The sequence below is a fragment of the Notothenia rossii genome (genome assembly GCF_949606895.1).
Source record: "Notothenia rossii genome assembly, chromosome: 6".
Lineage (NCBI taxonomy): Eukaryota > Metazoa > Chordata > Actinopteri > Perciformes > Nototheniidae > Notothenia > Notothenia rossii.
The window spans coordinates 35,214,572-35,227,059 of NC_136909.1; the positions used below are offsets into that span (position 1 = coordinate 35,214,572).

General features: G+C 39.1%; 1 protein-coding gene across 1 annotated transcript in view; it reads left to right on the forward strand.

Annotated features, from left to right (window-relative positions):
* The window catches only part of unc13ba (unc-13 homolog Ba (C. elegans)), a 254,230-nt gene that overhangs the window by 21,943 nt on the left and 219,799 nt on the right, over positions 1–12,488 (forward strand). The window lies entirely within an intron of this gene.

The following is a 12,488-nucleotide window of genomic DNA, read 5'->3' on the forward strand; positions in this document are numbered from 1 at the left end:
CAGTAGTGACGGCCATCTTGGTGACGTGTGTTGTTGTGCGAGACCAGAGATGTAGTTCATTGAGCGTTTCACACAAACAAAAATCTTACTTCACAGTTTTACGACACATTTAAAACATTTTGACTTGCAAAATTATCTTTTAAATTGAAAAACATCATATGTGTAATTCGTGGTACAATTCAAACGGGATCGAAAGATAATCTTTCTCTCGCCATTGAATTCAATACATACTTTTTCCGAAATAAGGTCCCATGGAGCTCCACTGGAAAGGGAGGGACTTCGCCTCTATATGTTGGAGCGCTAGCAAGTAGAAGCTAGAGGGTTACATAGTGATGTATTACGGAGGTAAACAAAGGGGTCCAATGGAGGCAATTCAGGCAGGGGGAGGGGGGGAGAGAAACTCTCTCTGGCCTGAACTATAACAAAAACCTATACAACATATTACAGGAAAGAGAAAACCTCCAAAAGCACAATAGGGTCCCTTTTAATTGTATTACCATAAACATTGCTCAGTTTACTGTAAAAGTAAACAGGCTTTGAGAATAAAAAATGTTTTATTAACCTAAAACAAACTTGTTTTCCCTATGGGCTGTAACACCCCTACAAGTAGGTGATAGTGATTATTAGTCTCAGGGAGGACAAAACTAGTATACTTTGTCCCACTCTTTTGCCCCAGTTTGGGATACATGATCTGATTATCTTAATAGTAAAAGCAATAGATTATTAGCCTGGGGGGACTGGCTGCAGTGCCAAAGAATCCCTCTTGGAACCCCCTTGAGAGATTTTGGCCAGTAAATGTGTCACTATATTAGTTTAGAAGATTTAAGGCACATTATCCTGAGACGCATATGTCAAGCAGTCTGTTAGCCTAAAAATGTGGGCCAACCTTCAACTAGTGCAGGGGTCGGCAACCCGCGGCCCTCGAGCCGCATGCGCCCTTTAAGCCCTCTGCTCTGGCTCCCTGGAGCTTAGACAAAAATAAGAAGGAAATACATTTGTAGGACTATTTATATTTTCTTGCATGGTTGAAAATGTGTCGTATCTTGTATTTTGAGGTGATACTGTGACACATAAATAAAAAACTAAACGGTTTTAATTAGGTCAACTAAAATATGCGTCACATCCTGCTACGGTCCCGCGCTAGCGTCTTGCAGGCGAATAACCTGACCCCCGGCTCGATGAGCGAACCATGGATAAATCAAAGAAAAGTATCAGAGGAGCACAGGATTTAATTGTGCGTGGACAGAGTTATATGTTTTCACAGCAAACGATGCTGGTATACCGGTATGTTTGATATGTAGAGAGAAGTTGTCAAAGGTACTGCAGCCTTTACGTATCGAGGAACAACATGGGAGAGGAAGACAGCTGACGATCTTCAGTCATAATTCAATGGGGTATGTAATCTATTTCAGAAAACACTTTTTGTTATATTCCATGGAATGCTCTTAACGTCCCGATAGCAATGAATATATTAAATGCTTTTACAATAGATACATAACAAAATCTATCTCTGGAAGCCGTAGCGCTGTAAAAAGTACGACCAATCATCTGAGTCGGCCCGGCTAAAATAACTGGATGGCCTACCTGCCTGTCAGCCTTCCATCTGTGCACAAACTTATCTCGTGCCCTCCTTGGTCATGTGTCGTGTGTGTTGGAGGAGGGACTCTGTAAGGAAGTCTGAAGGAAGAGACAGATTCTTTAGCCTAATAAATGCAAAAAAATGTAGTTTTTGTCTGATATAACAATAAATACAACTTTATAAGCTATCAAGCTACAGATGTAGCACTTCATTTCAGACTCCAGCTTACAGCTTCCTGCCTACGACCTGCCTAAGACCAGTATAGAGGAATGTTAAGCCCTCCCACTATTTTCCAAGAGGGCGTTGCCAGATTTTCAATTTCAGGTTTTAACCAGGAGATGGCGCTTCATTCACAAATACAGAAAGACAAGTTTCATGGACTTTCAGTTGTGTTTTGAAGAGCATTTGAACACATCAATATTTTAGAGTATATCTAATCTTGTAATTCAATAACGTATAGTCTTTATATATTAAATAATCATAATAATAATGTAAATGTTTACATTACACTTCTTTATTTGTTATGCTCATACTTTTACCTTTACAATCGTTTGCTTTAATATGCAGTATATGTGTTGTATATTTTTGTGTTTGCTTCCTCCTGCTCCCTTTCGGACACATACTGTATGATTTATTATTATTATTATTATTATTATTAATATGAATATAATATTAATAATACTATTGATTGAACATTTTAGTTTAGAATATGCTGTCCCACGGTAATTCAGAAGGCTCACAGGTAACATTCCGACCATTATTTAAAACAATAGGTGCTTTCACACCGTCTACAGTTTGATTTGTATAGAGGGAGCTCTGTGGCTGAATGGCCAGCGATTAGGTGCGGCGCATTTATCATCGGTGATCAGAGCTAACTGCCTGCCGTCAGATTTCATTTAAAAAACAGATCTGATTTTAAGACTATTTCTGCGCTCATAAAGAATGATAAGAATAAATATAATGCGTATTGAACTAGTTTAATTAATTAGTGAGTTTATTTAACACTAGAACCACCAATCGGGTCAATTTGTGTGATGTGTGTTGTGTGTGTGCAATGTAACTTTTTTTCAATAAAATATTAAAGTATCCCAGTCCGTGACTTTTCCTGAAAGTGTGTTATGTAGCACCCTATGTTGTTAAAAATTGCATTCTAATAGCGGGATTTGACGGTTTTAGGTAGGCCTATAAAAAAACCTCTGGCGGTTCTAGTGTTAAAGTAATTAGGAACAGTAGAAGCCCTTTTTTATCAGTAACGAATTTAGAAGTTGAACATCAAAGTCAACTAACTGAGGGTCACTTGCAATGACAGTGTTGTGTCTAACTGTAAGCTTGTCACTCAGAGTAACCTACAGTTAATTTAGCTGCTGGAGAAGCAAGATCAACTCGAGAGCTGTGGTTGATGGGCCATTAGTTGTGTAAATACACAGCTGAGAGCTGCCGTTTCATTCAGACTGTTTAAAAAACGGTAACAACGGACTATTTTTCTGAGCGGATGCATGTCAATTTAAATCAATACATACAACTATTTTTTAAATCAATAAAAACATTTTCTAAATCTATAAAAGCATTTAAATTAATATTGGGAGTCATGTCGTTACTTTGTTGAGAATGTGGCCGTGTAATAAGCGGGATAATTTGCAGCGACTTGTTCCTTATGGGGAAAATAACACCCGTTATGTGTGTGTAGAGGTGTGTGTGGTTAAAACACTTTCATGAAGTGAAGGAATTTCCATCTATAAAACAGCTGTGGGCAGCAGTGAGTGTCGCGGACATGAATTCATAGATCAAGGCAGACTGGTGCACACACTCTCCTGTCCTGCCAGGCGACACGCCCATTCTAAGCCGTGTCCCTCACTCCTCACATCCCAAGCATCCCCAAAAAGTGTATTATGTTGTTACATCGTTTCAGATGTTATGTTTCAGTTGTGCTCTGTCTATGTTCAGTGATGCAAACTTGTCACCTTTCGGCGAAATTCGCCGTTTTGAATCCAAAATAAGTCATTTGTGTGATTCATGTAGATCTGCAATAAAAATATTTTTGGGGTATGGTGGGGGCTGGGACCCGGAGTAATCTGCGGCCGTGAGCTGTTATGTGCTATCATGACACGCATGGTGTTATTTTTTTATATATTATAATGAAGTGCGAGCTGTGTGCTCGAGTCTTCCTGCCTGTCGGCTCTGCTCATGGATGTATAATAAGGCTCTGCTGCTCCGAGATGATGGTCTAGCTTCAGCAGCTACATTACCTACGGGTGCGTTCGTTAATATTAACTGTGCGTCCGGACTCACTGTGGCACAGACTGGACCGCTGGTGAACAGCTGTTAGAACGGGCCGTTCAGGTGTTCAGAGCAGAGCTCCCTGTCGGAGCGGCAGAGCGTGATGTGAACTGAAAAGTTTTTCTGTGGCAATATTATTTAAGGAATCGTTGAGCTAGCTAGCTAGCATACATTGTCACTATCTGCTTACGTTAGCTTTAGCCTTCTATTTCTAATAGTTTTTTTCATAGGCTATAAACAGAGGTGGTATAAGTATATATATATTGTACTTGAGTAAAAGTAGAAGTACTCAGATCTTGTACTTGAGTAAAAGTAGAAGCACACAGATCTTGTACTAGAGTAAAAATAGAAGTACTCAAATCTTGTACTTGAGTAAAAGTAGAAGCACTCAGGTCTTGTACTTGAGTAAAAGTAGAAGCACACAGATCTTGTACTAGAGTAAAAGTAGAAGTACTCAGATCTTGTACTTGAGTAAAAGTAATAGTCCCACAGTGTAGGAATACTCTGTTACAGTAAAAGTTCTGTATTCAAAATGTTCCTCAAGTAAAAGTAGAAAAGTATTATCATCAAAATATAGTGAAAGTAGCGACAGTAAAAGTAGTCATTGTGCAGATTGGTCCATTTCAGAATAATAGATATGAAATGTTTTATAATGATTGATCATGAAAGTGTTCTCAAAGCTGGTAAAGGTGCAGCTAGTTTGAATGACTTTGTTTACTGCAGGGTAGCTTGTGGATTTACCCCAGGTGGAACTAAAGTCGGAATTAACACTTGATTATATTTCACATCATTCATCCACATCTGTAAAGTAACTAAAGGTATTACATACATGGAGTGGAGTAGAAGTACAGCATGTACCTCGTAACTGTAGTGGAGTAGAAGAACAAAGTAGCAAAACATTGAAATACTTAAATAAAGTACAAGTATCTCAAAATTGTGCCCAATTATAGTACTTGTTGAGTTTATGAACTTAGTTACTTTACACCATGTGGCTATAAAGATAAAAAGACTTAAGCCTTGCACAGAGGCATGAAAATACATTTTCAAAATGCTCAACAGTGCTGCCAAAATTATAAACTGACTGCTACACAATTTAAAATAAATGCTTTTATATATTTCTATTAGATGTGACTCTTTGGCGTTTCTGTTATTATTAACACCGCTGCTTTAGTTGTTCTGACTGCTAAAATCCTCTGTTATTCCGTGGGGTGGGGGAGCCGGGGGCTCGGATCCTTGTCACCTTTTTCATACCTGATGAGTTTGCATCCCTGTATGTTAAAAAGCCTAAGTCACCTTAATTCATGTAATAAAAACATCTCAGGTCAGTAACACTCAAAGCTAAATGTGCAATACCATGTTCAGCCATGTTACTATTTATAATGTTATTGTTGTTACATCAGAAGATGTACATATTGGAATGATTTCTTAACTTACAGTAGGCTATTTTTTACAATGTGTGTTGGAAGGATTTTTTTAATTACTATGAATATTGTCATTGTTGAAGGCTTTTAGAGAAGAGTGAACTATAAGCCTGAATTACATAACATTTTATACCTAAAAACATAAAAGCCACAATAAATAAATCACAATTATTCTAGTTATTTTTACCTCCCGTATTGCTTTTAACCCACCAGCTTTTATGGTGTTGTTACGTCATTAACTGTAAGCTTGTCACATACAGTCTATGGTCACTCAGAGTAACCTACAGTTAATTTAGCTGCTTGAGAAGAAAGATCAGGGGGGAAGGGGGGGAGAGAGCTGTGGTTGATGGGCCATTAGTTGTGTAAATACACAGCTGAGAGCTGCCGTTTCATTCAGACTGTTTAAAAAACTGTAACAACGGACTATTTATCTTAGCGGATGCATGTCAATTTAAATCAATACAACTATTTTTTAAATCAATAAAAACATTTTCTAAATCCATAAAAGCATTTCAATTAATATTGGGAGTCATGTCGTTACTTTGTTGAGAATGTGGCCATGTAATAAGCGGGATAATTTGCAGCGACTTGTTCTTTATGGGGAAAAAAACACCCTTCATCCAGATGAGGATCCCTCCGCTACGCTTTGGGATCCTGATTGACCGACGAAGCTCCATTAAAAATATACATATTTTTGGTGAATTACTGAGTTTAGGCAGGTTAATAACGTTTTAATGAAGTTGAATACAGTATATTCATATGTGTCAGTGATTTCATGTCAATTTGGCGAACATAAACATAAATGATCGTGGTGAAGATGATGATTAAATTAGGATTAAAAATCGAGAGCCGGGCTGCATTTCCTCCCGTTCGTTTTTTTCGACTAAACAACATTATTTTGTTAAATAACAACATGGTGATGTTTTGTAAATGATTACATGTCTCTTATTTAGCACAGAGTATGATATCCGTGACATATGGATCTTAACAAAGTTCCGCTGTACATCCAGCTTACTGTATCTGACTTTATTTCACATGAGCTCCAGTGTGGAACCCCACTGCACCCCCTGGTGGATCAATGATCCATTGCAGCTGGCTTCATTATAATTACATTTATCTATCACGGGGGCGGTCTCAAGTCAAGCTGGAGGTTTTCCCTTGAGCGAGGGCAGATCACGTACCAATCACGGCCCTCGCGTTTCACACTGTCTGAAATGAATCGCTACATCTGTATATTCATATTTGTCAGGGATTTCATGTCATTTCATGTAGATCTGCAATACAAATATTGTTGGGGAATGGGGGGGTCTGGGACCCGGAGTAATCTGCGGCCGTGAGCTGTTATGTGCCATCATGACACGCATGGTGTTCTTTTTTTATATATTATAATGAAGTGCGAGCTCCTGTGCTCGAGTCTTCCTGCCTGTCGGCTCTGCTCATCGATGTATAATAAGGCTCTGCTGCTCCGAGATGATGGTCTAGCTTCAGCATCTACATTACCTACGGGTGCGTTCGTTAATATTAACTGCGCATCCGGAGTCACTGTGGCACAGACTGGACCGCTGGTGAACAGCTGTTAGAACGGGCCGTTCAGGTGTTCAGAGCAGAGCTCCCTGTCGGAGCGGCAGAGCGTGATGTGAACTGAAAAGTTTTTCATTGGCAATATTATTTAAGGAATCGTTGAGCTAGCTAGCTAGCATACATTGTCACTATCTGCTATTCTTTTTTTTGTTTTGCGGAGGGATCTAGATCGGCATGAAGGCACATTATGCAATGTGCAATGTGCACATTATCCCGCTTATTACATGGCCACATTCTCAACAAAATAACGACATGACTCCCAATATTAATTGAAATGCTTTTATGGATTTAGAAAATTATTTTATTGATTTAAAAAATAGTTGTATGTATTTATTTAAATTGACATGCATCCGCTAAAGAAAAATAGTCCGTTGTTACTGTTTAAACTAACGTAGCAACGGCAGGAACTGCTTCGATAGTGTTTTTGAGGAGCTTTTTGATTACAGATTTGAAAACATCGTTGCATGCTTTAAAAATAGCACAATTCATTATGTCAAACCTTGGAAAGTATCTAGATATCCCTGCCCTAATGCCAAAGTAAATATCAACTGAATATTGTTGGGGCAGAATCTCTGCTCCGCGCCGTTCCGATATGAGCGGGTTCTCAAAAGAAGGAAAAATTCAAAGCAGCCAGGATAAGGGTTAAACAATAATCTGCTTTAATGGTAAAACATACAAATACATCACCAAATCACGAAGCACTCTGCAGAGTAGTCCGGGCTCAGGTTCTACCACCGTGTGAGACATGTCTCAGGAACGGCAAGTCAAAAACAAGAGCGCCGATCTTCAAAATCATCACAACATTTATACACAGAGTTCACTTCTGAGCGAGCTAGACAGTGAGTTGGCAGTGTTCCATTGGTCGGTTTCCCTTCTGGGCGGGATCCCAGGTAGTAAGTCAGTTTGTTGATTCCATGTTGCTTCTGTACGCGTGTGTGTGTGTGTGTGTTTCTGTCCCTCTGCCCTCAGGCAGATCCCCCAATCAATGATTTGGAGTCATGACAGAGGAGTCTTTGACAGGACACATACTCATTCCCCCTAAACATCTTCAACACACAAACATCGTATCATGTATCTTTAACAGAAGTTAATTGTTCTTGTGGCTTAATGGCTTCCCTGAACTTCCCTTCACCCCAAAGTCAGCTTACTAGGAATGAATACATTTTATTGATAAGCTCAAAAGGACCTTTATCTCATTTACTGCTGGGTGACCCAAGTCTCAAGGCCTGCAGGATGTGTAGGAGATAAACATTAATTCTACAAGACTTTAACTGCCTTATATCTGAAAATGTATCCGGGAATTCCCCTGTTAATTGCAAGGACTATTGATAATTAACAGAGAGACCCTAGGGGCCTCTTCTTGGTATCTGCTAGGCAGAAGTCACTCAATGCAGAAATCACAAGTTTAACACACATTCTATATAAGGTGACATTAAAATGAATATACCAGATTGAACTTTCCTGCCATAACACGTTACTTTAATACTTCAAATAATACTTCAATTCCCCCTTTTGGTCTCGCCCCACGAGACCAACTCACATAAGACATTTGAAACACAGCTACTGTCATTCCTTGCCACTGTGTCTGCTCCCCAACAGTATACCTTTGTGAACAGAACACAACTTTCAATGTCAGTGAAGGAACTATCAGAGTGCGAACCTGAGTGCCAGAAAGCAGCATCCTTGCGTGTTGATGAATCCTCAGGGCCCCCCCCCCCTCAGCGGAAAACGCCAACAAGGGCAGCTGATAGGGAGGGGGAGATGCGGCCTTTCCTTCAAAGGTGGAACTGATGAATCTGATCAGAGAGAAGTAGACTCCTCTGCTGCCTCGAGAAGTCCCCCAGCCCGCTGACGCCAGCTTCCGAGTCGTCTGCTGTCGGGATGTCCGCGAGGTCCTTCTCCTCCAGTCCGCTGATGACAGCTTCCAAGTCGTCTGCTGTAGGGATGTCCGCGAGGTCCTTCTCCTCCAGTCCGCTGATGACAGCTTCCAAGTCGTCTGCTGTAGGGATGTCCGCGAGGTCCTTCTCCTCCAGTCCGCTGATGCCTGCTTCCAAGTCGTCTGCTGTAGGGATGTCCGCGTTGATGATGCCAGGTCCGTCCGGATGTCGTCGAGGGTCCTTCCAGGTGATTTCCCCGCTGCACACTGGCTCCAGTGGTACCAGATGTCCCCCTTTGCTCCTCGGCGGACGGCATGAGATGTCCTCTGGGTCACTCTGTGGAGGCCGGAGAACATGGGGTTGAGCCACCTTCAGCCAGACGAACTCCGCTGTGTCGGCCTCCTGCTCCTCGGGTCCCCCTTTTGGCGTCAGCAACCTGTGTGGAGAAATCTGATTCCCACCCCTCAAGTCTACACTCAGGGCTTCTGGGCCCTCAGGTGTTTGACCCACCACTGGTAGGCTGCTTGGAATTCTAATACTTGGCCTGTGTCAACAAAACAAACCCCAACATCTTCAGGTGAACTAAATAACATATCTCAATAGCTCTGAATTTCTGACAAGCATCTGTGTTATTTTAAATGAAATCCTTGAGATCCTATTTAAAATCTAAATATAATATGAACTGCTAATGTCTCTGGTAAAGAAACACACTAATGTTATGGATTAAAAACAACTAAAATCATGATACTGACAAAGTGAATAATTTCCTGGTGATACTGCTTCTACCCGTCAGTGCTTAGATATTATCAAGCTGAAAAATGAATACAGAAATCCAACATACTGTCATCAAATGTCTTTCTATAATGAATTTAAATTAAATGTACATCCCAATAATGATCTAAACAGTCTATGGCTTTTACTTCTTTACCAGGCTAGTTACAAGATGTTGTCTAAATTAAATTCTATCTCATTACATTACTATGTTTTAACTTAGCTGTAATATGTTCTTTCTACATTTCAAACCTCAGTTACTTAATACCTGTTGAAATATTACAAAATTGTTTCATTATCACAGGTCACCTTCTCTGGTATTCTCATTCTGGAATTACCTCTCTCAGTAGCCCCTTGGCTACTGATTCTGCATCTGTGTTACCTGTTATAACTCAATCAATATTAGAAACATGTCAACATTTTTTAGGAAACCTCTCGTTTCCCTTTGAGTTCCAGAATAATGTGTTAGTCCAAAAACATGCTTGGTTAGTCATTGTTTTAGAATCATGCAGTTGCACTGATCACATGCCGGCATTCCATTCACACTCACACTGTCAGGTTTTAAAGTCAAGTTCGGTCAGCCCCAGAGTCAGTCATGGATAGTACTTTTCTCAAGTCACACTGTCAGTCAGGGTCAAAGGTCATTTGGTCTCAGTTTCATTGGCCATGTGTCGTGCTCTGCAGAGACTTTAATATTCTACTAGCTGGAGTTGTACTAGTGACATCATTGTGTTGATGTCAACCAATGCAACAAAGTTTTTCTCGTGTTCGCAGCACCATTTTCTTCAGATATTTAACAAACAAATTATCAATACACTTTATTAATATACCGCCCCTAGGAAACACAATACCTGACAAATGTTCATGCAAGGCATTCTTAAGTGAACCTGCAGAAAACGGCCTTTTGAATTAATATTCCAAATTAATCAATAATAATAATAATCCATTTTATTAATTTGTTTACCCTTAGAAGTGAACATACCTCATAATGTTACATCAGGATGTTAAACTAAGCTTTGGCCAAATCAATCATTATTACTGTTTCAGATCTAACTGGAGGTTGAACAAACAAAACCTTTTTTTGTTTACATCATGTAAACCACTAACATATTTTCCAATTTCAGCATCAGCCTTGCTACTCTAAAATTACATCCTAAATAGGAATATCAGGAATGAAACAAATATTTAATCTCCAGAAATGTTCTCAACAAATGGAGAGTAATGCCATCTCTCTATCTAGTGAATAGCCAACATATTTAAAAAATGTCAGATATACAAAAATAAGCCTAAATACTCTTTTACTATCAAAGTCTAAAGCTAGACCTAAGCAGAACAGTTTTGGTAATGGACAATTTAATCTAGAAACAAAACAAAACTGGACCTGTGTTCTTATGTGTTCTTCAAAATACATTAGTAAATACCTTGTGAAGTATTCACAATATAACTAATCCTCTCTAGGATATGAAATCCATTCATCTTTAACCAGATACTATTTCCCTATTTATTTTTAGTTCATGATAATAATGGTATAACGTCCACACGTTTACCCATAGCTAGTCACTATGTCAAGATTATCATGTGTGACATAATAATCAGATGTCTTGTTTGCCAAACAAGGATATTAAACTTTATTCTTTTCAGCATTCCAGACCATCATTAAACAATCAGCCTCCCTTCCTAAACGCTTAAGCATATCGTTCTACACCACCTTCTGATAAACTCTTGCACAGTTATGCTGTAAAATCATTGCATGATTTATTCAGAGTCTGAACAGACTGAGACCAGCCTGTCTCTTGATCTTGTTATATTGAGAACAGTCAATGATTCATTGTCCTCTTCAGCTGTAGTCAGTGGCAGGGCCCCCAAAAAGCTAGAACCGGCCCTGGTCAGTGGGCTCCAAGGAAACTCTCTCTGGCATTGGGATGTCCTGAGGGGAAGGGACCTCTGGATCAATGTGATACAATCAGCAGACACACGTTGTCCTCTGTACAGCAGAAATCCCCAAAAACTGCAGTACCTCTTCACACCACTGTTGCCTTGACAACGAGGCACAAGCAAACTGTCAAAACCTCCTCAGAGATGCGTTATTTGCACAGTTCTTCTGTTTCTGTAATGAGCAACTTTTCACCAACACACTGATTCAGAGTACAACCCAAAGGTGGCGCACAACTATCCAATGCTGCTGTAATCACAGCAAATCAGCTACTGAGAAAAACTCAATGTAAATCTCTCCCCCAGCGGGTTACAAAATAAAACAGCTGAATGTCTATATGGTCAGGAATGCTGAAACATGTGAATGTTAAACCCATTAATGGTAACAGTCTTCCTATTCTTCATTACTTCAGTTCTCAGTTAATAGGCAAAACAAAAAACTTTTCTTAACCACTATAGATTAATCTTTAATCTTCTTGCTTATTCTATTCTTTTCAAATTGTTTATCTAAGTTGTGTGTTACAAGCATGGTTAGATTTGTAACAGAATACAAAACTAACTTTATCCAGCGCTATATATTTAAAACAAGTAATCTGACTACAGTTAATGAATATATTTTTGGAACACTTAAAGGAATTATTACAAAATGTAATCTTCATTATTACTAAAGCTGAAACCTAAATAAATCATCACAGAACATTTTTCTGTCCTTATTACTTAATTATTTCAATAAAAACTAAAAACATTGTGAAAACTCCCATTTTTGAGAACATCTCTCAACACTTTTATTCCATCTAAGCACGAATGTTTATGACAAACTCGTCCTATTAATCCCAAACGGTCTTTAATGGTATCTATTGTGAACTTTTCTTAATATTAATTGTAAATGCAACGTATGTTCTCTTTAGAACAAAGACAGGATAGTTGCAGCTGAAACTGGTCAATAGCAATGTTCTGTTAACCTAGATAAGCCTGTTGTTCTTATATCTAGTAAATATATTCTTATTTCATGTTACTCACAAAACAATATGACCTTTTCCCGAATATTAG